The sequence below is a fragment of the Dama dama genome, chromosome 18 (assembly GCF_033118175.1).
Source record: "Dama dama isolate Ldn47 chromosome 18, ASM3311817v1, whole genome shotgun sequence".
NCBI lineage: Eukaryota > Metazoa > Chordata > Mammalia > Artiodactyla > Cervidae > Dama > Dama dama.
The window spans coordinates 10,667,976-10,693,735 of record NC_083698.1 but is presented as its reverse complement, the minus strand read 5'-3'; the positions used below and the strand labels follow the sequence as shown (position 1 = coordinate 10,693,735).

Genomic DNA, 25,760 nt, shown 5'->3' with positions numbered 1-25,760 from the left:
GAGATTTATTTCTCAGAGACCATTTCCATAATCACTCAGGAAGTACAAGGTTTGCTGGTTTTTCTCTTCAATTTTGGTTGATGCCTGAAATTAGTATAAGAACTATTCTACCTAGTACTCTATCAATTAATTAGAACTGCAATACCATGTACATGGATACACACTGCAATTAACCTGAAGAACAAAGCATCTTAAATTGTACATCTATGTTCTAAAAAGTACAACAGGAAATCTAACACCCTGTTTTCTGGTATATGGTTAATTTTGTAACCACAGTTCCAAAAAGTATGTTTTATTTTTCTTTTCTCATTAGGGAGAACCAAAACAAACAAACAAAAAAAACCCAACAAATCAGCCCATGTGGAAAGATCAAATCAGTCAACTCCACCTGTTCCCATATAATTATACAAGTGATACCAAATCCGATCCTCAGATCAAACTTACAAGAAACTTTATACAGACACATTCAGGAGGGGCATGTTAATAAAAGTCATGAAAGAGGTATTGGTTATATGGCACTGCACCATTTTAGAAGTGTCATTTATTTCCTATTTTGTCACAAAGTAAGAGTGTTTCTATTTTTCCACTGATGCCTTTCTGAATTCATTTTTAAACATCTTTTAGAAATTGGAAAATGTATTTGCCAAGTTTACAATTTAATCATTTTCATGGGTTGTAAGTTTAAACCAGAACTGTCTTTTCTACATGATATTATTCTAATCCTAGCACATAGTTCAAAGGAAATTGCTAGATTTACCTATCCCCAGTATTCATGGAATATTAATGCATTGGATTTGTCCTCTGTGGTTTTTCTTAGGTTTGTAGGAAAAGCAATGTGAATTTTAATTGGATTACATCATGTAGGAGATATGAAAAATTTTTAACATTTCATGCTATTCGGTAGAGTTTATTCTTGTTTTGCTGGTGATAATATCTAAAATTGCATTTGGAAGCATAAATGCAAAATAAAAACCTCTCACTTAATTTTTAAAAGTCACCCTACAAAAGACTACAGTTTATCTTCTGGAATCTGAAGATGTGGAAAAATGTCCCCCCAAATTGAAGCTAAACCATAACACATAAAACTTGATTTTGTAGTCCAGATATTCCTTCTCCCCTTTGCCACATACATATCCCTAATTGTATTAGCTGAGGATTTCCAAAAATACAAGTAATAATTATATATATACTAAGTCGCTTTAGTCGTGTCTGACTCTTCGTGACCCTCTGGACTGTAGCCCACCAGGCTCTTCTGTCCATGGGATTCTCCATGCAAGAATACTGGAGTGGGTTGCTGTGCCCTCCTCCATGGGATCTTCCTGACCCAGGGATTGAACCTGCATCTCTTATGTCTCTTGTATTGGTAGGCAGGTTTTTTGCCACTAGTGCCAACTGGGAAGCCTATATATACACTACACATATACATAGAGGGTAGGGTGGTGCTCATGGGATTATGGAGTCTAAGGAGTCCCAAGATCTGCAGCTGGCAGTCTGGAGACCTAGGAGATCCAATGAACCCAGAAGCACTGAAGGCTGAAGTAGATGTCCCGGTTGAAAGACAGTCAAGCAGAGAGTGAATCTTTTCTCATTCTGCTTTTTGTTCTATCCCAGCCTTCAGCAGGTTGGATGAGGCCCAGTGACACTGGGAAGGGCAATCTGCCTTCATTAAGTGAACGTGTTTAGGCCAACATCTGTGCACCCTATGGCCCAGTCAAGTTGACATTTCAAATTAACCATTCTACTGATCAAATCACGCTAGGATATTGTTGTCAGAGAGCTTGCAAGCTACCTTGATATCTAGTCTCAGAAGAGCTCTAAAGAGAGACAACTCATGCAAAAAACTACAGCATCTATCATTTCCATCGTTTAGCATACTTACCTCCTCCTGTCCTCTGATTCCTTGGAAAATACTTCCTGCACTCTATCCGCTTCTGATGGGATATGAGTTATGCTGTAGTAATGGTCAGTACCAGTATTCCATTCCCCTGGGCACACCGTGTATAAACATCAGCCTATTTTGCAAACAGGACCAAGGAGAGTCTTGCCTGGGATGACACACACCTATAGAGAAAAATGTTGCTTTCTTTCTACTGGCTCTCAAACTAGGATGGTGTGGCGCTGTGGTTGCAAGTGGCCATCTTCCCTGGTCACATGGAAGAAACTGTAACGAAAAGTAAAGAGACTATCATGCAGAGATAAGAAGAGACAAACAGAAACATGACATGGAGGGGAAGACAAACTAGTCTGTCTGCCGTCCCCTCTTCTTCAAAGAGGAGATTCGAAACTCTGAGTACACTCGGGCCTCCTGAAGGCATCATTCCTGGACTTTTTTGTTAAGTGAGCTAATAATCTTTTTTGTTTAAGTTCATTTGAATTGTGATCAAGGGAACCCTGATGAATACAAACAGTGCTCCTACGCTTCTATAAAAATTCTTTATACTGATGCTGATACCTACATCCTGAGGAGCGTCTGTCATCTGGTAGACGGCCCTTGTTAACCCAGCATACAGCTCTGGGTAGTGAGAACTGAGAGGACTATGATACTCAATCTCCCAGCTGACCTGGTCTTGGAGAACAGTAGGATGGCAGTGCGGCAACCCAGTTACCCCTCCCAATAATAAGTCAACAAGCAACAAGACCGTAGGAAGGTTGCCTGTAACTAACACGATTTGAACTGCAGACATTTAAAAGCTGTAAGTCAATGGATACACCATTCATACTTCAGGAGGAATGATACTCAATCATTCCATATGCAGCGGCAGTTTTAGGACATAAACACTAACTAGATTTCCAGTAAGACTCCTCCCTACAAGAGGTCTAAAAGAGCATCAGAGAGCCTCTGCAAAGTGTGATTAAGATAAAATGCAAGAGGTGATTAGAGGCAAACAAACTTGAAGGCACTGTTGAGATCCTTTACGAACTTAGACCTCCACCAACATCTGAGGAATAAATCAACATCCGATTTCATAGCTATACACTATTTGAGGGCTGAGACTACATGTTTTGTAAGCAAAGCTATTACAATAGCACTTTTGCTAATTAAAATGATTTTGCTAAAAAAAGGTTTCAAAAGGCACAGGATGTCATCTGGGTCCCACGGATGGGTCACCGTCTCCTGCCTTCTGTCCCCTTCCCCCATACCCTGCATCACAGCATAGCCTTTCATTAGAGCACAAATTTCTCAGTGTCCTAATTATAACATCAGCCACACAACACAGTGTTCTGCAAATGGTGGGCTGGTTGGATTGTGTTGTCAGCAATTTAATATGATAAAAGACATAGAAGTGGCTGTATAATCTGGAGGAGGGAGTCATTCTCTTTTGTTATAGTATAAAAACTGAAAAAATATTCTCAAGATAGATATTAAAAATAAAGGAAAATGAGGAAACTCACTTCTTGGAATGACCACCTTCCCATTACAGATTTTGCTCTCTTATCCTTTTCAAACTTATTCCATATCTTTGCCCAAAAGGTCCCTGTGTAGCCAGACTAAGGAAGTCAAAGTTTTTCCATCTTCTAGAGAATCCTAGTCAGTATAATATACTGACATTAAAAAAGAGACATCATTAAAAGTCAGATTTGGGTCAACATTTTTTTTCCCCCATGACTCATATTTTCTGAGATGCTCCGGATCCACAGAATAACCCCAAATACTACATCTCTCAGTCATGTCGTTTGAATGGTACTAGCACAATGAACAATCACCAACCCACGCTCGATTCATTCATTACAGCTGAACCCCCGTATACAGATAGACGTCATGCCGAACAATGGCTTCACGTATTCCATCAGCTCTTCCACAGCACAGAGCTCTGGCAATTCACTCCCTACAATGAGGTCCTCAGCGCAACCCAGGTAGTCTACCAGACTAGGACTCTGAAGGAATGCTTCCTTACGAATTCACTGCAAGTGATTTTAGAAGAGGTTCCTTCTGAAAATGGGAAGATAGAGCTCCAAAAGAGTTCACTTCCCTTTCTGCAAACCTCGGGATTTTCATGTGGAAATAATCCATACAGATTTAATGTTCTCAGCATTTATTCATGTTTGTGGATTTCCTTCCAACTCCCACACACATTTCCCACATCCTGCTTCTCTGGAAAAGTAGAATATTCCAGGTCTGCTCAGAGTGGAGCACAATGGAATAACTGTTTCACGGTTCCCATAAACCCTGCTTTCCAGTGGGCCCTCCGGACTCTGTCCGCCCACCAAGCGGAGCCTTGCGGTCCCCTGTGGTCCAGCTGGACTCAGGTTCTTCCCCCCTTCCTCTCACGTGGCTGGGTGCCTAGACCCTGACCCCTGCCATTCTGGTTCCTCTTTCTCTTGTCTTATGTGGACATGTCCCATTGTTCCTGATGCTGTGTGTCCTTTTTAACTTTTATTTACTGTGCTTCTTGACTGTGCTGGGGCATCGTTCCTGCACGGGCTTTTCTGCAGCTGCAGTGAGTGGGGACTACTCTCTAGGTGCCGTGTGTGGGCTTCCCATTGCCGTAGCTTCTCTTGTTGTGGAGCATGGGCTCCAGGGCACACAGGCTTCCGTAGTTGTGGCTGCCAGGCCCTAGAATACAGGCCTCAGCGGTTGTGGCACACAAGCCTAGTTGCTCCTCGGCATGCGGAATCTTCCAGAACCAGGAATCGAATCCATGACTCCTGTATTGGCAGGCAGATTCTTTACCATTGAGCCACCAAGGAAGCCCCTGTTTTGGTCATCTGCCAGTTCATCACATATGGTTGAACTCTAATCCTCTCCAGAGTTAAACTAATGAAAGTGTTCTCTCTTTTGCCACGGAAGATAACTTATTTTTGCCTTGACATCAAATGCCGTAAATAGCTACTTCAGAAACCCAGTAAGCCAAGAAAACCCACCAAAACCACTCCCCGCCAAAACAACCCAGAAACACCGCTACAGATAGCAATGCAAGGGTCAAAATGTTGTTTCTCTCCTACTGAAACTTATTTTTCTATTTTCTCATATATTTGAATCTGATTTTTTTTCCCCCTCAAGAGGTGGAAGAGCTTTCCACACTTGGAATTTACTTCTAAAGTATTAAAGTAAACACTACCAAACATTTTAAGGCTTGCTTTATAGTTTATAAACATTATTGGATTTAGTATATACATGTGATTCAAAAGTACTTAAGTAGACTGAGATAAATATTCATTTATTCAACAAAACATGTCCTTATACCAGAGGAAGGAATAGTGACAAAAGGCCAACAATTTTTGAATACTCTATGGAAAATGGATGCTATGGTGCAAGAAGCGATATGTATAAAATAGAAAGCTGGAATGGTATTAAGTGTGGAGTGGCATGGTCTAGATAGTAATGGTGGAGGACAAGAGGAGAGGGATTTGAGAGTGGGTGTAAAATCAACAGCCTATGTTGATGGACAGGATCTTGGGTTTGGCCAGGATATAATTTCTAAAGTGTGAGGTGTCAAGGAACTGGAAGTTTCTGGATGTGCTAAATGGATGGTTAAGGTACTGTTCCTGAAATTAGGAAAGGGTGGAAGAGAGCATTTAGGGGAAGTAGGTTAGGAGTTTGGTTTTAGACAGGTTGAGTTTGAGATATGCCTGAATTCATCCCAAAGGAGATATCAGACAGGCAGTTGGATGGATGTACAAGTCTGGAAGTCAGATGAGTGGTCTGTGCTGGAAATACAAACGTGGAAGTTGCCACTGTGTGGTTGTTAACACCATGAAAACAGGTGTGGCCATCTGGCGTGAAGCTGTAGAATGACAAGAGCCCCTGGGAAAGTGCTTCTAGAAGGAGAAACTATCAAAAGGAATGAAGAAGCTAGGGCCACACAGCTAGAAGGTAGTGGGGGAGACTGCAATAAGACAGATAATAAAACAGATGCTCTAAATAAAGAAGCAATGAAAATATGGCTAATGATACTACAAAGTCACATAAAAGCTCTTTGTACTTATGGACATGGACTTAAAAGCTGTTTCTGTGCCTAGGTGATTTAAGTTACAGGAAACTGGAAGGGAGGGATGGGGAGCAGAGTGGCTGACATCATCCTAGCGCTTTACGGGCCTAACTGTATTTAACCCTCACAGTAACTCTAATAAATGAGGATGCTAACATTCAGGGAGGTTAGACAAGAGGACTCGTCCAAGTTCACACAGTGCTGGGAGGCAGCAAGAGCTAGAACTCAACATCCAAGGTTAAAGAGAACTGATTGACTTTTGTTGTCGATGATCTTTTTCTTAAAAATGAATGACGGAAATACTTTCTAAAAGTGATCTCAGAATAAATTTGCAAGTCACCTCCGAAATAATCAAAATAAAGAAATAAAACATGATCATCTTCAGTTAAAGACATATTTTATTGATGTACGAACTATTTCTGAAGGGTCCTTAAAAAACACCTACACCCTGCCATGTGGTCACCCTGTTTCCAATCTGCAGAGCCATCACTTTGAACACTTTCAGCTGTATGATTGCTCTTGGTTATGCTGTTGTATTTATTTTCATATTTCTAAATGATGTGTGGGTGGATACAGCCCAATTACAGATGCTCATTCCCCCCTCTTTTCCTAGCCAATACAATTATATCATGGTTTTATAGAAAATCATGTTATATATCAGCATAACTTGGTATTTACTGTTCATTAGAGACAGATGAAACATATTTGTATTTTCTCTTTAGTTAACAACTGCTTCATTTAACTTGCATGCTTTTTAAGAAACCAATTCCTTTTTTAAGTCTTCTTTGGGTTTGTTACAGTATTGCTTCCATCTTTATGTTTCGGTGTTTTGGCCCCAAGACACGTGGGATCATAGTTTCCAGACCAGGGATTAAACTTGCACCCCCTGAATTGGAAGGCAAGCTCTCAACCACTGGACTGTCAGGGAAGTCCCTTAATAAACCCATGCTTAATTTCCCAGCCTAATTACCTCCTTAGTGTTGCTGTAAGCCAATGACTCGTTGTTTCAAAACACTGAAGCTTTTCAGCTAAGTCCTGTTTCCCAGCACTTTCATGCCTAGTTATGTTGTTATTCTCTATTTACCTCCTGTCTCCCAGGTTTTCCTGGAGGGGTGCTCTTCTCTTAGGCTCTCACTGCATCCTCTTTCAAATGGAATCTATTATCAGAGGATGGAAAGCAATCTGATACCTGTCCAGAGTCACTGACACTTTGAGCACTGGTTCCCTCAACTGTGAAATATAAGACTTGTTTCCTGTAGCAGGCAGGTGGATAAAGGACAGAGGGATCCTATTTGCACCTTGAAATCAGTCTAAGAGGCCATCGTGTGTCACCATGGGTGCTGGAGTATTGCCTTGTCACTCTCATAAGCACTGGCATGTTGATTTAAGACAATAACTTTCCATAAGGACCTTCCCTCCAAAAGATGGGTACCATAGCCATTCCTAGCTGCCGAAACATTCAAGTGAAAACTGACTTCAAAACCATCTGTAAACTCTATATATTATTAATCTTTCATTAAACGAAATCATTCCTTAAAATGTAATTTATGTTCAGTAAGTTGTTTTTCCTAGTTGTTTAAAGCACATTATTAAATATTTTATAAGCGACTGCTGTCACTATGTCAGAAATATAACATCAGGGGATTTTACATTCATCCTCAGGAAAATCATTATGCAGTAAGTTTTAGAGCCAAGCAAACTGGTTTACAGTCACTATTCATTCATCTTTGAAAGGATTATTGTGACTTTAGAAAAATCAAACAATTTTAACTATGTACAACTGAAAACAAGATATGTTTAGACAGTTCAATTGGATTGTTCAATCTAATTGTCAATCACTCAAATAGAGATCTAGGCTGGACTTTATAAGGGATCACATTATCTTGATCACATTATCTAAAGACAGTGACAATCTCTGGCTAAGGATGGCACACAGACCACAAAGCAGTAGGTGGGTAAAGACTAAGTTGTCAAAAAAAAAAAAAAGACTAAGTTGTCAAATCTTTTCTGATCAAATTCTATTGACAGAAGTTCCATGGCCTGCCCGTAGGCTAGGTCAGTTATTTTTACACTGAGTTCCCAGCCCTGGCAGCATCAGAATCTCTTAAGAATTTGGTGGGAAAGTTCTGAGGCCCCACTGGAGATCTCCTAAGTCAGAAATTCTGTGAGCAGGGCCTAGAGCCTTAGTTCTCAAATTTTAGTACATGGCGTCATCTGGACACCCGTTTCAGGGGTCAACCCTAATGCAATAGTTCCAAGGAGACACTGGAGCTGCTTGGTCTGGGGACCACACGTTTTGAACTGATGTCCTAGACAAAAGAAATACCATATGAATTAAATGGGTTACTAAATGCAAGGTGACTCTCTTTGTCCCGTGAGTTTGTCGGGGGAACTTATCTGATTTCCTTTGGATGTATGCACACTTAGGGAAGAAAAGGGGAGAGTCAGTCCTCGAACACATGCTTATATGACACCCACTCTGTGGCAAGCACGAGACAAGGACCACATCCTGGAGTTCACACACTAGCAGGGGACAACGAATATATATATATACACACACACACACACACACAAACAATAAAATACTTTTTTCTTTACTTTTTATTTTACATTGGAGTACAGCTGATTAACAATGTTGTGACAGTTTCAGATGAACAGTGAAGGGACTCAGTCACACCTATACATGTATCCATTCTCCCCCAAACTCCCCTCCCATCCAGGCTGCCACTAACGTTGAGCAAAGTTCCCTGTGCTATAGAGTAGGTCCTTACTGGTTATCCAGTTAAAATACAGCAGTGTGTATGTACATGGCCATCCCAAACTCCCTAACTATCCCTTCTCCCCATTGTTTCCCCCATGGCAACCATAAGTTTGTAAAACAATGCATTTTAGTTATGGCTATTTTACAAGCTTTAAAGTGTCAAAATGAGTATGTGCTGGGCTAATGCAGGGTCTAAGAGGGGAACCTGACTATCTGGGAGAACAGACTTATAAACATGACTGTGGTGGGGAGGAAGGAGAGGGTGGGAAGTATGGAGACAGTAACATGGAAACACACATTATCATGTGTCAAACAGAGAGCAAGTGGGAATTTGCTCTGTGACTCAGGAAACTCAAACAGGAGCTCAGCAGCAACCTAGAGGGGTAAGATGGGCAGGGAGGTCGGAGGGTAGACTACGACTGATTCATGTTAATGTGCGGTAGAAACCATCACATAATGTTTTATTGTACAGTTTCTTAGGATAGAATTCCCACATGGATCTCATGAGAAAAAAAATCAAAGCATTAGCAGAACTCGACTCTTTTCTGGAGGCTCTAAGAGAATCTGTGCCCTCACCCTTTCCAGCTCCCAAAGGCTGCACTCATCCTTGACTCCTGGTTCCCTCCCTCTGTAGTCAACACCAACAACACTGTATCTCTATGCATGTGCCTTTCTTTAGGGCGTCACTGTCCTCTGACTCTCCTCCTTCTCCTCCTTCACCTACGCTTAAGGACCCTTCAGATGACACTGGGCCCACGTGGATAATCCAGCCTAATTAAGGTCAATTGATTAGCAACTGTATTCTATCTGCACTTATACCCCTAAGTGCACACGAGTGCATGCACACACACACACACACACACACACACACACACACACACACACACACAAGTTCTGGGAGTCAAGAATGGTGCCTTTAGTTGCTAAGTCATGTCGCACTCTTGCAGCTCCATGGACTGTAGCCTGCCAGGCTCCTCTGTCATTGGGATTCTCCAGGCAAGAACACTGGAGTGGGTTGCCATTTCCTTCTCCAGGGGATCTTCCTGACCCAGGGATTGAACCCGTATCTCCTGCATCATCAGGTAGATTCTTTACCGGGGAAGCCTGGAAGTTAGGATTCTGTCATTTTTAACGAATGACATTTTGCTTACTACAGATGGTATGAACTTAGCAGAGGTAAAAGAACAGAAAGAACACTCTGAACACGTTTTGTTCCATAAACATATGCAGGTAGAGACCCAGGGCATGCAGGAGCATGACATTTAAAAAGGTGAGCAAACTACAGTGGGATCTGAGTAAGAAAGTGAAGGAGAATATGGTGAAAGAAGAGGATGGCATTCAGGAGACAGGGTCTCCAGAAGACACACATTTGTAAACAAATTAATTAAAATTGTAATTTTGACAGAGGAGATGAATGAAAACAAAACAAAGTCACCAACATATGCTGGAATCATATTAAAGTGAAAATCTTCCAAAACTTTTAAACAGGTAATGAGCAGACATATCCCACTCTTAAAGTGCCCATTTCAGTTCCTAATAATGATTTATCTATTGCTGGGAATACTTAAAGTTAGACTGAGGTTTCCAAGATTTCTGCCAGAACTATCAGCAGAAGAAAGGTCACTGTTCTTGAAAGCTACATGATAGATGAAGAGCTTTTAGTAGGAGAAAGGAAAGTTTCCGTGTTATTTTTCTTACCCAGACAAACTACTTTTTATCTATTTGATATGATAATAATTTTCAAAGGATAATTTATCATTATGAGCAAACATTAAGCAGAAATTGCAATGCAGAAATACTTCCTCTCTGGCATCTAAAATGTTCTGAAAGACACCCAGGGAGATCACTGGTACATAAGATAACTTGCCTAGTTTGCCCTTGGGAAGACTCTAGAAGGGACTACCGTTTTGGGTTTAAATGCAGTTCTCTGAGCTAGTGCAGAGGTTCTTAGGCAGCCTGAAATTCCTGACATTACCTGAAAAGTTAATGTCCATGTAGGACCATTTTCCAGGCCCATTGTTTTGAGGGAAGGAGATTGTGGCTTTAATCAAAGAATTCTCACTTTAAAAAGCATAAGCTTTTTAGGGCAGTAAAACTGTATGATAGTGAGTTAATTCCAAGGCAGACTGATAAGAAGTCCGGGGTCCCCAAGGAGGAGAAAGGGGTCTGGGGCTCTCGAAGTGGAGATAGGAGTCTGGGGTTCTCAAGGAGGAGGAAAGGACAAACTTTAAAAAAATTTTTTTCCCTCTACATTCCTTAGTCCTAGTCACATAAAATGTTTTTTTCTTTAAACCCAGAACTGATGATTACACAACAAACAACTCAGTTTAAACTCTGCACTAGGGATTATATAAAAACAATGTATCCTGCTTGAGGACAGTTTCTCCTTCCTGAAAACCTTCTGACTAATCCTGATATCTTAAAATGTATATTAAGGGAGTGGGCCTGGTAAAATTTTCACAAACTTGAGACATTCTTTTGATTTATTGTAATATTTAATCAAAAAGTATATAACTCCCTGGCTAATACTAGCAAGGGGGGCAGTCTCCATCCCTCTTCTGATGTCTGTGTCAGAAGCTTTCTCTGTCCCCTTTTATACTTTAATTAAACTCTGCTACACAAAAGCTCCTAAGTGATCAAGCCTGGGCCCTGGTCCCAAAGCTAAATCTTCTTCAGAGATCACCAAACCGACATCGTACATCGTAAGCTATCAATGGCATAGTGGCGGATCCATGTCATTATTCATTTGTCCAAGCCTACAGACTGTACAACATCAAGAGTGAACTCTAGTGCATGTTATAGACTTTGGGTGATAATGATGTGTTGCTGGAAGTTCAAAGAGGTACAACCATGAAAGCAGGAACACCATCACAACTGAGAATCACCATACACTTTTTGGTAAATATCTTTCAGATTCTTACATCTCTCTTTCTATCTCTATACACACTCACATGTACACACACACACACACGTTGCTGTTGTTGTTCAGTTGCTCAGTCGTGTCTGACTCTTTGCGACCCCATGGACTGCAGCACACCAGGCTTCCCTGTCCTTTACCATTTCCTGGAGCTTGCTCAAACTCATGTCCATTGAGTCGGTGATGCCATCCAACCATCTCATCCTCTTCGCCCCCTTCTCCTCCTGCCTTCAATCTTTTCCAGCATCGGGGTCTTTTCCAATGAGTCAGCTCTTTGCATTACATGGCCAGAGTGTTGGAGCTCAAGTTTCAGCATCAGTCCTTCCAATGAATATTTACAGTTGCTTTCCTTTAGGATTGACTGGTTTGATCTCTTTGCAGTCCAAGGGACTCTCAAGAGTCGTCTCCAGCACCAATTCACAAGCATAAATTCTTTGGTGCTCAGCCTTCTTTATGGTCCAACTTTCACATCCATACAGGTTAAATGTATATATTTACAAAAGGATAACTTTTCATAGAAAGAATACTCAAAATACATTATAAATAAAATTTCATGATACTGGCACGATTTATATATGGTTGGTCTCTCTAATGTTATTTTCTGTTGGTATGTTTTTTTAAAATGATAAAATGAACATTATAGTGGCTATATCATTTTACAGTCTTTTTCTCCTTTGGAAAAAATGTCAGGATGTTATTTCTGCTTCAATGTATAAAATCACAGGGACTTCCTTGGTTGTCTAGTGGTTAAGACTCCTCTCCCCCAATGCAGGGGGACCAGGTCAGATCCCTCGTCAGGGAACTAGATCACCTATGTCATAACTAAGAGCCCAAGTAATGCAACTAAGACCTGGTGCAGCCAAATAAAAAAGAAAATAGAAGTATAAAATCATTAATCAACATCATATATCAACATCAATAGCATATTTCTGTTGGATATTTAACCACTGGACACTTGCTTTAAAAATTTTTTTTCTAATCTCATAGGTTATATACCAGACCCTGTTGTTAATACATGATATTAATCTCAGTAGTTAGTTTGAACATCATCATTAACTTAAAAATACCTTCTTTTGATAAGTGCCTCTATTCTAATCTTTATTGAAATATTTCTTTTATTAACTGAATTTCAAGACTCATTTCAAATTATAGCAAGTTATATATTTTGACAACATATATTTTCCATTTATAACTTTATAGTTTAGCTAGCATAGACTAAATCATTATAACAACTAGATCTCTAAATTTATAATGGCTCTTCAATGAAGTGATTTTGGGACCTAGATACTTAGATCCTGTGACTTTACTGTCAGAAAAAGGTCCAAGCATCTGTGACATCCGCCTTACCATCATCTATCTCCAGCTGAGGTGGGAAGAGAGCATGGGAGAAGTACTCTGGCCTTTCATGATTCTTGGCCCAGAAATCAGCATGCATTGATTTCACTTATATTTCACTGACCACACTGAGTGGCAAATGTGATGGGGAAATTTAGTCCCTGATTGGGCTGTTACATTCCACATACAACTGTATACTATGGAAATGATGAATAAAATTTAGGAAAACAGATACGATTTCTTTTTTAAATTTTTATTTATGTATTTACATTTCTAAATTTGTGGCCACACTGGGTCCTTGTTGCTTTGAGCGGACTTTCTCTAGTTGCAGCAAGCAGGGGTTGCTCTCTAGTCGCAGGGAGCAAGCTTCTTATTGAGCTTCTCATGGGCTTCTCTTACTGTGGAAGATGCGCTCTAGGCACAAATGCTTCAGTAGCGGCAACGCACAGACTCAGCAGTTCGGGTGTGCACACTCTAGGGCTCAAGGGCTCAGTAGCTGTGGAACACAGACATGTGGAATCTTCCCGGACCAGGAATCAAACTCGTGTGCCCTGCGTTGGCAGACAGATTCTTATCCACTGCGCCACCAGGGAAGTTCCACAGATACAATTTCTGATATAACTCATTTGAAATATTTTGGCAAGCAGAAGTTTTAAAGTTTTATGAAGTTAAATTGATCACTCTTTTTCTTCGCAAATTATTTTCAGATTCACTGCATGGGGGCAGGGAGACTGAGCAGAAAGTGGTAACCTAGAACTGGCAACAGTCTTCTCTCTCATTGGGCTGGGGAGAGGGTAATTGGAGTTCAGAGCCTTCAGGGCAATCAGGACTTGAAAGATCGAGATCCCAGGACAAAAGGGAACCTACAGAAAAGGAAGCCCACCCTTCTTTAGATATCCTGCCCTCAGTGCAGTTTACTGACCCCTTAACCAGCGAAAACATGGTGAGAGGCTCTGAGAAACCAAGCAGAAAGCAGCTTCTTAAAGGCTAATCCTTTAAGCAAAGAACACAGTGATTAGATGGTTCCAGGAAGATGGGATTTTGACTTCACCAGGGAGCAATGGCCCAGGTCCAGAAGGAATGAGAGCCTGAAGGGGCTACCTCTAGAAGTAACAGCAGATCAAAAACAGAAGAGCTTAACCAGCTATAACTGCCTACCAGAATAAAATTAAATTTCTTAAAATTAATATCTGGTAATTCCATGGAAAGCTCTCCATATCTATTTATGACTAGAGTGGTAAACTGGTTACAGGGAACCAGGAATGATTCAATACTTTCCTTGCTCCTTTCGTCATTTTTTGCTTTTACTTGGAACACTGAAAGAATGCTGGCTAACTGCCTTGAAAATGTAAGGTTATTTGTTTTTGCTTATTTTTTTTTTTATTTTCCAGAGAACATGATTTGCTTGTCCTGCGGTGAGTCAAGCAGCCTGTGTGTGTTGCACACACTCCCTCCCCGCCCCCCTAAAAAAGGGTTCTTTCTTCATTTTCACCTTTGTGGGCCACAGAGACCCTACAGTTCTGGGACAGTTGGTAGTTCACATTTGATTTGGTTCTGGTTATAAGCTGGAATTTTTACAAATAAAGAATTTATTACTGCCATTTAAAAACAAATTGTAAAACAATTGTTTAGGTATTTGCAACTGGTTTAGGTATTTGATATGAAAATGTAGTCCCCTACCTTTATTTTAATGCTACTATACAACCGGGGGCAAAAATGCATTCTCCTCAACTCTACATGTTCCATACTTGTCATTAACACTAAATGTGCTAACTTTCTTGTTTTTAAATCACATTTTTAGTTTAAAAAACTTATTTTTGTTACATTCTACAAATGCCTTCCATTTACATTTTTTAGAAAAAAATCTGAAGAAGGAAAAAGCCATGGAAGCTGAAACCTTTTCTACTTCTAACAAGTAAGCAGGGAATAAGTCTGCTTGTCGAAGGTGTTTTTGAAAAAAAAATTAATTTCTAATTACACTTCAGTAAATCAACTTTATTTCTTCAGCAAAATGGGATTTTAAGAAATATAATAATGTGAGATTCTGGAAATGGAAGGCACGACAAAAAGAGTACAGGCCCTTTCTACTATTATATTGCCATCCTATTGTATTTCAGTTTGTGTACAGCGTATTATAATTACATTGTATGAATGTTATACAAAAAGTAACAGTCAATTTAAAATTTAAGGTCATTAGTGGCATCAAAACAAATTGTCTGGTCTGAAATAGAGTCCTCCATCTTCTCCAACACATACAGAAATTAAATGCATGTCAAATACAATTGAAAATAGCTGGACATTTTGATAAACATAAAAACTGTGTCCTATAAAAGTGAACTAAATCCTATGGGGCCTGTGGGGGACAAAATAACTACTTTTGAACTATACTTTTGTCTTAAGGATTTTCATGAAAGAGGTTTTTTAAATTTTGTATTTATTGGAAACATTTTATAATTTGTTCTTAACAGAACTGTTTGACTCACCATAAAGTAGAGAAAATAAATACATTTTTAAGGTGGGGATTTCTGTTCTATTTAGATTTTAAAAGCTTAAGGAAAGATTGCTAATTTCACCCCATTCTTTTTGTAACAGAACCAATTGAGAAATTTGTGGTGGATCAGTTTGAGAATTATTTTATTTTACTAGTACAGATTTCAATTTTATGGGTATTTCACTTTTCAAATGTATAATAGATATGCTCTGTCTTTATACTAACTCATTCCATTTTAATTTTTACTGAGATTCTCATCTGTTTATCTAAATCTTTGATGCTTCAGGCCCATGCATATTTCCGAAGCAGAATTCATTTTGTGCTTTAAAAGCATTGAACAAACCAGAAAATGCATCACACAATATACTGAGATGAAAAAGGCTGAATTTGTGTGATTTTTTTCCAGTAAAAATATTTAAAATTTTATTAAGTGACATTACATATATTCTACAATTCAATTAAGAATTAATAGATATGCTAACAAACAAGACCTGTGACTAAAAACAAAGAGAAAAAAGGGAAAATAAACAGACCCACAGATGATTCAGATATTGAACCCATGCATTAGTAATCCATAATAAATATTTTCAAGAAAACAGGTGAAAAATCACCAGGTCTTAATGATTTCACAATGAACTCTTCCAAATATGTGAGGAATTAGGCTAGCTTTAACAATAAAACCTGACAAGTCATAACTAGAATGGAAAATTACAGGCAAATTTTTCTCATAAAGATATATAAATTTTTAACAAATATTGTCAAAGCAAATAGTATATGAAAAAATAATACTGTATCATGATCAAATTGGTTTTATTCTGGGAATACAGAGTTGGTTTAACATTTAAAAATTAATTTATTTCACCATATTAAAAGAAGTACTCAAAAGCTGATCATCTCAAAAAATTCAGAAAAAGAATATAATAAAATCCTACAGCCATTAATGATCTTAAAAAAATCGTAGGTAATAGGAAAATAAAATTCTTGAATCTGACAAAGCATTTATAAAACGTATCTAAGAAAATATTTATATGCAAAGTTATAATATTGAAAGTTATCACCTTGACTTCGGACAGAAGTTCAACAGTGTACTGAAGATCCCAACCAATGCAAAAAAGAAAAAATAGGGAAAGAAAAAGGATTAGGGATTGTAAATAAGCAAATAAAATAATCTACTTTTTATAGACGATTTCATTGTCTGAAACAGTGGGTAATCTATCAGAATACTTTTATTGCCTTTCTATACACTAGCAACAATTAGAAATGAAATTCTTAAGAAAGACAGCATTCGTAATAACATCAAAAATATCAATACATAGGGATATATCTAGCAAAAATTTTTCAAAATGTCTACAGAAAACTATAGAACATTATTGTTTAAAATTGAGGAAACTCACTATTATTAGAAAAACACATTGCGTTTAAGAACTGAAAAACTCAATGTTCACAATATCATTGTTCCCCCACTGCAGTGCAAGCTCAGTTAAAATACCAAAAGGATTTTTTAAAATGAAACTTGACAAGTTGTTTCTAAAAGTTATATGGAAATGCAAAGGGGTCTTAGTTAAAACATTCTCGATGAAGAAGAACATCGCAGGAGGACTTATTTTTACTGACTACTAAGTCTTATTATAAAGCTGTTTAAGAGAGTGTGTTCTCGCTCCCAGGGCAGAGGGCCTGGGTTCTATCCTGATCAGGGGATTAGGTCCCAAAGACAATGACTAAAGATCCAGCATGCTGCCACAGAGACTGAAGATCCCACAGGCCACAGCTAAAACCCAGCACAGCCACATAAAGAAACAAATAAACACATATTTCTAAAAAAAGAGAGAGTGTGTGCTGAAGCAAGGATAAAAGAATAGATCAAGGGAATAAAGAGATAGCTTATAAAAAGGCTACAGGAAAAAAAAGGCTACAGGTATGGGGTGTTTGGTTTAAGAGAAGGAACTGGGAGAGATGGGAAAAGAACAGTATTTGTAATAATCATGATAATGGAAAAATCAGGTATCCATACAGGGAAAAAACGAACTTGATTACTATCTCATACCATACACAAAACTAGTTACAGTTAAAGTAGAGATATGTGAATAACAAAACACTAATAATTTACAATGCTAGGAAGATTCAGGTGTCTATTACATTGTTCCTCAAAACTGTGACTATGAAGACCATACAGAGCCACCACTTTCCGGGGATCTTCAGGTGACTTCAGGGAAACTCAAACATAACTCTCCACTGCCCCCGCTAATAAATCCTGCAGAGTTCATCAACTGCCATTACACAGTGGTAAGCCAGGAATTCCATGGCAGTCCAGTGGTTAGGACTCTGAGCTTTCACTGCAGGGGGCCCAGGTTCCATCCCTGGTTTGGGAACTAAGAATCCACAAACCACCCAGTTCAGACAAAAACAAAACAAAACAAAACAAAACAAAACAGTGATAAGACAAAATCAGGGTTCAGGACATTTTAGTCTGATGTGTTTGAAGGGAGTGGACATGAAAGCAAGGAAATGAAGAAGCCCTAGCAAGATTCGAGGTATTTGAAACTTTAAATAATGTTGTTAGTTTTGAAATGGACAGAAAGGTACAAATCAAAAAGACATTGCAAGAGGACTTGGCCATTGGGTTGATAGTGTTGGCAAAGTGGGGAAAAGTCACAGTGACTCAGAGGTTCTGAGGCTTAATGATGTCATTAACAAGGGCAGAAAATCAGAAAGGCAAGCTGCTGTGGGGCAGTTAGTGATTGAGTCTGAGTTGACGGTGGGATATCCAAAGAGAAATGCTCAAAAGGATGGTAGAAATAAGTTACTGGAAGTGAAGAAAGGGGCCAGGTCTAGCGTGATAGAGTAGGGTGTCAGTAATGTCTGCGGATAAATGACACATGGCTGGCTACTCACTGTCTGTCCCAATTCTCTCCCATCCATTCAGAGTGATGACTGTGGTGTCATCTGCGTATGACCAGCTGGTTTTGGGAAGGAAGGGAAAGCTAGTGCTGGTAAAAACGGAGACAGACAATCCTTCAGAAGGCTGCCTGTGAGTAACTCTTAAGTCCCACAGATACTGAGCAAAATTTTGAATTGACCTTGTCTTAAGGCCTCCCAGATAAAAAGACGTATTAATAGACTCTGGCAGACTACTCCTTTATTCCACTAGCATTAGCATCTGTCACGCGCTTTCTTTCAACAGTTAAACTAACCCTCACCCAGCAGAATATTAATGGGTGAAGGTTTACCTGTGTTTCCCAGGTGGTGCCGGGGTAAAGAACCTGCCTGCCAACGCAGGAAATGCAAGTGACCCGGGTTCAATCCCTGGGTCAGAAGGATCCCCTGTAGGAGGAAATAGCAACCCACTCCAGTCTTCTTCCCTGGGAAATCCCATGGACACTGGAGCCTGGTGGGTTTCAGTCCATGGGGTCTCAGAGAGTTGGACACAACTGAGCATGCATCTTTTACCTTCATGAAGGCTTACCTGAAGATGGGTCCACCTGGTTTCTTCAGCTGAGCTGGTCATCTGGTGTGGGGGAAAAGCTTCTTTGTAACTCCTCTTTTCCTATCCTCTCTGGTACAGGTATAAGGCACTAGATAAATATTCATGGCCATGCATAATGGATGTCACTGGTCACTAGCTAATGGATGGCACCTGTAGCAAAAAAAAAAAAAAGTCATTATTTAATGGAAAGAAAGTTCTAAATGGTCCAGATATCAGAGGACTGCATAATCATGAATATTTATGTAACATATTATCATTTAAAAACACTTTTTAAAATCTCTCAAACCTTTCTAATTGAGCTAGAAAAATTCACTAGCCTAGAATTAGACATCCAGGCTAAAGGCCCAGAAGTGCCATATTCACACTTTAATAGAGTTTGAGGTGTTGGGGCTGTGAAGGCAAATTCTCTTTCCCTTGTTTCTACGAAATCAATTTTTCTAATTTTCTCTGTAAAACTTGTTATTTCCACATAATTCCTTGCTGATAGCTATTGCTCAGATTATGTTTTTGACCTTGAGGCCCTATTTATAGAGAATTTTAAAGGAGGCGGTGGAGGGAGGACTTTGGCAAGAGAAAAAATCAAATTCTTAGCATCTCCCATAAAGATGTGCTTCAAACAAGATCAGGTCTTTATCCTTGCCTCCCAAGAGAAGTTGGGCTTCTAATTGCAATAAAGAAAATTCAACAACATAAGATAAACAGGAGTGAAAGCATGTGGCAAAACACGTCTGGGTTCAGAACACAAATCATTGCCCTAACTAACAAACCATAACTTTCATGGCCAGTTTATGATAGTGATAAAGGCCTCAGTGATGTGAGTGAGCACCTTGCCCTAAGCTATTCTACGAAACCTGTTTATTACTCAGAACAGATATCAATAGCTTTTATGCAAGTGCTCAAACCACACACGTGCTTTAATGTACTAAGAAATAACCCTTCCCCTACCCCTGCTTGCACTTGGAGAATCTGCTCTGCCCCAAATACTGGAATCCCTAACACTCAGCATCAGCTGCTTGGACCAACCAGGGAGGGACCCCTTATCCATGGCTGACCAATCAGATTTTCTCTTCCAGAAAACTGGGACTGAGAATACTGTGGTACAGGGATCAAACTGGACCATCAAAGAGACACGATGCAGAGGCTTTTGTTCTGTAACAGTTAAAGGAATCCAATGTTCAAAGAGAAGAGTAAAGTAGGTGAGAAATACAGATAGGAGGCACCACATAGCCCCAGAGGGACAAAATCAGCAGCATCTGGACTTTCCACAAAGAAATTAGGTTGTACTTTGTGCAGCTGGATTCCAAAATGTCCACCTTGAAATTCTGTCTTCCTACCTGTCCCCAAATGCAAAAACCAAAAAGCCCCACAAAAATATAACATCATGCCAACTTTATTCACTATTAACTTTCAGTTCAGTTCAGTTCAGTCGCTCAGTCGTGTCCGACTCTTTGCGACCCCATGAATCGCAGCACTCCAGGCCTCCCTGTCCATCACCAACTCCCAGAGTTTACTCAAACTCATGCCCATCGAGTCGGTGATGCCATCTAGCCATCTCATCCTCTGTCGTCCCCTTCTCCTGCCCCCAATTCCTCCTAGCATCAGGGTCTTTTCCAACGAGTCAACTCTTCGCATGAGGTGGCCAAAGTACTGGAGTTTCAGCTTCAGTATCAGTCCTCCCAATGAACACCCAGGACTGATCTCCTTTAGGATGGACTGGTTGGATCTCCTTGCAGTCCAAGGGACTCTTAAGAGTCTTCTCCAACACCACAGTTCAAAAGCATCAATTCTTCGGTGTTCAGCTTTCTTCACAGTCCAACTCTCACATCCATACATGACCACTGGAAAAACCGTAGCCTTGACCAGACGGACCTTTGTTGACAAAGTAATGTCTCTGCTTTTTAATATGCTATCTAGGTTGGTCATAACTTTCCTTCCAAGGAGTAAGCGTCTTTTAATTTCATGGCTGCAATCACCATCTGCAGTGATTTTGGAGCCCCCAAAAATAAAGTCAGCCACTGTTTCCACTGTTTCCCCATCTATTTCCCATGAGGTGATGGGACCAGATGCCATGATCTTAGTTTTCTGAATGTTAAGCTTTAAGCCAAGTTTTTCACTCTCCTCTTTCACTTTCATCAAGAGGCTTTTTAGTTCCTCTTCACTTTCTGCCATAAAGGTGGTGTCATCTGCATATCTAAGGTTATTGATATTTCTCCCAGCAATCTCGATTCCAGCTTGTGCTTCTTCCAACCCAGAGTTTCTCATGATGTACCCTGCATATAAGTTAACTTTAGTGGCCATTAAAGAAATATTACCTTATAAGGAATCGGGTGGAGAGGGAGGTGGGAGGGGGGATCGGGATTGGGAATACATGTAAATCCATGGCTGATTCATATCAATGTATGACAAAACCCACTGGAAAAAAAAAAATAATAATAAATAAAATAAAATAAAATAAAATGTAACATCTTAATAAAAATAATGTTTTACTTTAAAAAAAAATATTACCTTATAAAGCAATCTGTAAGTTAGATACTCTGGTTTCTAACTTTGAGACATAATGCAGAGTCTTTTGAAACATACATTAATATTTTCTAAGCAATGGAAATTAAATCTATCATCTTTAACCTAAAGCACTGTTTTATAAATGTTAAGAATGTCTCTAAAATTGGACTATCATAACAGCAGCCTATGCAAAGTGCCATTTGAAATTTAGCTTTGCTGTGGGCCCAGATATTCAGGAAAAAAAAAAAATCAAAGCTACTGATTCACTGACATTAAGGAAGGAGTTCCCAGAATGAGGTCTTAGTAATGTATCAGAATTGCTGGAAGATTGAAATATCTCGGAGTGAAACACAAGAAAAAGCCTTATCTTTGCAATCACACTCTATCTAGTTTTCAGGTTCTCTGATATCATGCCCACCATGATAAAAAATTTTTCTACTGCCTATACCCACCAAGTCACATGAAATTCACTCACCTACGGTTCATTAACCACTTACTAAGACAGAAGCCAACCTGGCGGGTGGTTTGGGAAAATGGTGCAACTTACAACGCCTTCCATTCCTTTGTTCCTTTTGCTTGGGGCATCACATACTCTATTTTTTTGTTTCCCTGAAAATTTCACTTCTCAGTTATGTCACCTTGATCAGTATTTGTAATGGAAACACAAAAGACCCTGAATAGCCAAAGCAATCTTGAGAAAGAAAAATGGAGCTGGAGGAATCAACCTTCCTGACTTCAGACTATACTACAAAGCTACAGTCATCAAGACAGTGTGGTACTAGAACAAAAACAGAAATACAGATGGAGCAAGATAGAAAGCCCACATATAAACCTATGCATCTTTGGGCACCTTATCTTTGGCATAAGATACAATGGAGAAGACAGCTTCTTCAATAAGTGGTGATGGGGAAACTGAACAGCTACATGTAAAAGAATGAAATTAGAACACCTCTTAACATCATATACAAAAATAGTCTCTGTATGTGTATGTATGTCTTCTATATTCCCTCACTCTCTTCCTTTTTATCTACCAGTTGTGTCCCCATTACCTTGGAAGATTTATCTCTGCAGACAAGGGCCAGTGCAATACACATGTTTATCATTCCTTGACATCTCATTCCATGTAACATATGTGGTACCCCATGAGCACAGAATGCCAGTGGACCCGTAACACATGAAAGTTCAGCAAAACTCACCTTAAAGTGAGTACAAGTGTGTTAAGTCCATGACTGAATATGTGTGGGTCCTGACAACCCTGAAAGAGCACATGAACCAGAACTTCTCTTGCAGAAAGGAGAAAGTGACCATTTGGATTTTCAGGTCACCAGCTCAATAAAAGCCAGCTTTGCCTGCCTGGCATTATATTCTTAGTACCTTTCATTATTTTATTTTTTCTCCCTTTTACATTTTATTATTACATATCCCTATCAGGTAGGGGTAGGGGGGCTTCCCTGGTAGCTCAGTTGGTAAAGAATCTGCCTGCAATGCAGGAAAACCCTGGTTCAATTTCTGAGTCAAAAAGTTATCCTGGAGAAGGGATAGGCTACCCACTCCAGTATTCTTGTGCTTCCCTGGTGGCGCAGATGGTAAAAAATTTGCCTGCAATGAGGGAGAGTTGGGCTGGATCCCTGTGTTGGGACAATCCCCTGGAGGAGGGCATGGTAACCCACTCCAGTATTCTTGCCTGGAGAATCCCATGGACAGAGGAGTCTGGCAGGGTATAGTCCATGGGGTTGCAAAGAGTTGGACACAATTGAGTGACTAAGCACAGCACAGTACCATGTAGGGGAAGCAGTTTTTAAGAGAATAAGTACTTCTGTAATTTAAACAGTCTGCTTTGGTAAACTTAACGTTCAACTTAAAAAATTACATTAGTATGAGAAAGGTTTCTAAGTAAGATGATTTTTCTGACATGTTTTGATTATAGAACACATGTACTTCTTACAAAAGAAGGAACTGTCACAGATTGTAAGATAAAATGCCATCATTTCTCTTATTGAAACTTCAGTGTTTATTTGGAATAACTATTTCTGATAAAATCTTCACTTAATTCTCATGTTTTTAGAAAATGGTGGTATATCTTTATGAAGAATGTTTTCCTCTCAAAACATTATTGGATTAAGCTTATTTCCCAGGTTAATAACTTTTATTAAAAATTGGCTTTCTTGACATGTACACAGTTTAAATCCATATATTTAAAATGGATAACCAACAAGGACCCACCATATATCACTGGGAATTCTGCTCAACATGTGGCAGGCTGAATGGGAGGGGAGTTTGGGGGAGAATAGATACAAGTATATGTATGGCCGAGTCACTTTGCTGTGCACCTCAACTATCACAACATTGTTAATCAGCTGTATTTCAATATAAAATAAAGTATTAAAAAATGATTTTGTGTGTGTTTTACAAAAACAACCTTAGGGCAGAGACTCACTCTGCCACTACTATAGTCAATGTTCCTATTGAGAAACTATAAGGGAAGACATGGAACAGCAGACTGGTTCCAAATAGGAGAAGGAGGATATCAAGGCTGTCTATTGTCACCCTGCTTATTTAACTTATATGCAGAGTACATCATGAGAAACGCTGGGCTGGAGCAAGCACAAGCTGGAACCAAGATTGCTGAGAGAAATATCAATAACCTCAGATATGCAGATAACACCACCCTTATGGCAGAGAGTGAAGAGGAACTAAAGAGCCTCTTGATGAAAGTGAAAGAGGAGAGTGAAAAAGTTGGCTTAAAGCTCAACATTCAGAAAACTAAGATCATGGCATCTGGTCCCATCACTTCATGGCAAATAGATGGGGAAACAGTGGCTGACTTTATTTTGGGGGGCTCCAAAATCACTACAGATGGTGATTGCAGCCATGAAATTAAGAGACACTTGCTCCTTGGAAGGAAAGTTATGACCAACCTAGATAGCATATCAAAAAGCAGAGACATTACTTTGTCAACAAAGGTCCGTCTAGTCAAGGCTATGGTTTTTCCAGTGGTCATGTATGGATGTGAGAGTTGGACTGTGAAGAAAGCTGAGCACGGAAAAATTTATGCTTTGAACAGTGGTGTTGGAGAAGACTCTTAAAGAGTCCCTTGGACTGCAGGGAGATCCAACCAGCCCATCCTAAAGGAGATCAGTCCTGGGTGTTCACTGGAAGGACTGATATTGAAGCTGAAACTCCAGTACTTTGGCCACCTGATGTGAAGAGCTGACTCATTTGAAAAGACCCTGATGCTGGGAAAGATTGAGGGCAGGAGGAGAAGGGGACGACAGAGGATGAGATGGTTGGATGGCATCACCGACTCAATGGACATAGGTTTCGGTGGCCTCCGGGAGCTGGTGATGGACAGGGAGGCCTGGAGTGCTGCGATTCATGGGGTCACAGAGTCCTACACGACCGAGCAACTGAACTGAACTGATTGAAGTGACCAGAGATTGCCTTCTCAGAAATCTCTAGTATAGAGATTATCTAAGTGTCATACAGCAGCAAGGACGAAACTGCAATGATCCAATGGCTTTTGTTCATCTACTGTGTATCAGATTCTTTTTTTAATTCCTCATTCAATCCTCACCATAATCCTATGAGGTACAATGAAATTCTAGGAATAACCACCATTCCAGTACTACTATAACTCCACCAACAAGCTTATAAACTCTTTAAATTGGCACCTTACCATGTGTAAACAGTATTTTGGTATGCTTTGTGTAAGTTTAAAAGATCTAAGTAGGGGGAAGTTTAGAGGTCCTTCGGTTCTTTAACTAATAGCTGTGCGTCTTTCTAGAAATGCAACCAGCTCGGTAACTGAAATGAAGTCTCCACTGCCTCTGAGGAGACCCAGTTATTTTGATCGACTAGTTCAATGGAGCAGGATCCTAGTACTAGGGGCTTGGTTTTACTCTACACCACCGGGTGACCCGGGCACCAACTGGCTACCCCTCTTCCGTCCCTTCAATGGGTCTCAGATTACTTATGTGTGAGACCAGAAACTTGGATAAAGTTTTCTTTGACTTTACCTGAACTAACTCCTGGTGACTGGCAGTGAGGGGCGGAATCGGGAAAGAGAAGTTAACCATCCTCTTACGGTCTGGGGAGGACAGATGTACTGATTTAAATTCGGGGTCCGGCAGCTGAGAGAAAGAGCCAGTCCAGGAGCGGAGATCCAGCGTCCCAGGTCCGGAGTCTGAGTCCCAGGTCCTGAGTGGCAGCTGAAGCAGCACGCGCCCCTTTGCCGGAAGCCCCGTCCACTTCTTCACCCGGGTTCACCCCAAGTCCCGGCCTCACGCTCCGCCTCGGCGGCGAACTATATTTCCCAGAATGCCATTCAAGCCGCTTCGCAG

General features: G+C 39.9%; 1 long non-coding RNA gene across 2 annotated transcripts; it reads right to left on the bottom strand.

Annotated features, from left to right (window-relative positions):
• Positions 1 to 1,885: 1,885 nt before the first annotated feature.
• Positions 1,886 to 25,703, bottom strand: LOC133072069 (uncharacterized). 2 transcript variants are annotated; one of them, XR_009696618.1, is made up of 3 exons: positions 25,437 to 25,703; positions 18,898 to 19,068; positions 1,886 to 2,161 (listed from the first exon to the last, which is right to left on the bottom strand). It is a non-coding gene; the product is annotated as an uncharacterized LOC133072069 (long non-coding RNA). The 2 variants fall into 2 exon arrangements; XR_009696617.1 differs by lacking the exon at positions 1,886 to 2,161 and adding an exon at positions 15,932 to 16,522.
• Between the last annotated feature and the right edge of the window lie 57 nt (positions 25,704 to 25,760).